The sequence below is a fragment of the Myotis lucifugus genome, unplaced genomic scaffold (genome assembly GCF_000147115.1).
Source record: "Myotis lucifugus unplaced genomic scaffold, Myoluc2.0 scaffold_300, whole genome shotgun sequence".
In the NCBI taxonomy this organism is placed as follows: domain Eukaryota; kingdom Metazoa; phylum Chordata; class Mammalia; order Chiroptera; family Vespertilionidae; genus Myotis; species Myotis lucifugus.
The window spans coordinates 576,524-578,016 of record NW_005871348.1 but is presented as its reverse complement, the minus strand read 5'-3'; positions in this window follow the sequence as shown (position 1 = coordinate 578,016).

Sequence of the window (1,493 nt, the reverse complement as noted above, 5' to 3'; positions counted from 1 at the left end):
TGTGAAAGGGTCGTTTGACCCCCAAAGGGGTCGCGACCCACAGGTTGAGAACCGCTGGTATAGATGGTGTCAACACACACAATTCTCTCTGTGTGGCATTGGTTAATCCTGGGGACTCTACTCTGGGGCACTGAATGAATGGAAGGGCAGGTGGGTGCAGGCCTTCCCTTTAGACAGAGGTCTCCTTGGCCTACCCTACCCCTGCCTTCCCCATTCACCTGTGATCCCTCCCTCGGGGAGGGGAAAGGGGCAGACTCCACTGCTTGGCACTGAGGCCTGACTGCCTTTCCACCCAGTACAGATATTTTTTGCCATCTGCTCAGAAGAGTCACTGGGTCCGTCCCTCGGATGGAGGTGATAGGGGGACAAGTCTGGCCTGTTTTGAGGAGCCATTGGCCAGTGATGGCACTTAGGGACAGCATGAAAAGCAGGGCTTCATTTGCTATGCTCTTAGCCATGCTAGGGTCAGAGGTTGCCCCTGCATACCTGCTCTTGAGCTGAAGGAGGCGCTCTAGGATTGAGACTAGACAGGTAGGGCCTCCTACCAGTAGCCTTTCCCTCCCTGGACAAGGTTGCTGTGTGGGTCTCTGTTCTCCTGCTAGTTTTCCCCACTAGATAGAGCTTCTTTGACATTCATGGTCCCCGAATCCCCACCAGGGCCTCAACTGTCCCCAGCAAATGTTTGTAGAATGAGCCCTAACTGGTTTGGCTCAGTGGGTAGAGCGTCGGTCTGCGGACTCAAGGGCCCCAGGTTCGATTCTGGTCAAGGGCATGTACCTTGGTTGCGGTACCAAGAGACACAATTTAGGCGGTAGGATTGAATGGATGTGGGTTATGGAAGGATAGGGTCTGGGGACGAGGCAGAAGGCATGACTCCCAGGCTTCTGGTTAGGTAACCGATGGGAGGGGCGTGGCTCCATCAGTGAAGCAGGGAATAAGAGAGGTGTGGAGGGGCAGGGGAGAGAGCATGAACCCAGTGTTGGACACTTTGCGATTGAGGTGCCTGGGGACACTCAACTGGAGATATAGACCCTGAAGTCAGTTATATGAGTCTGGAGCTCAGGAGTCAGGGCAAGGGTAGAGAGACATTGTGTCACCTGTGTATAGGGAGAAATTATAGACAGAGAAGAGGAAAAGAGAGCCCTGTAGGCCTGAGCGTTGAGGAATCCCCTCCTTTACTGACTAATGGGGAGAAGTGGAGAGGAGGATGCGCTTGGGGGGGAGGGGGGACGGGGGTAAGAAGCCTGGGCAGAGGTGGCCAGAGAGGATGGTGGGAACCAGGGGGACATGAGTGTTCCAGGGAGGCAATGGTCAGACGTTGCTGGCATGTCAGACACCACTGGGGTCTTTGACAGATGAGGACTTAAGAGTAGCCATTGAATTCAGGGGCTTGTAGGTTACAGAGAATGTTCTGAGACCTGGTTTGGCGTGGTGAGGGGCTGAGGGATGGGAAGGAAGTGGAGGATGCGGAGACAAAAGGGGCTCTTTCAGAA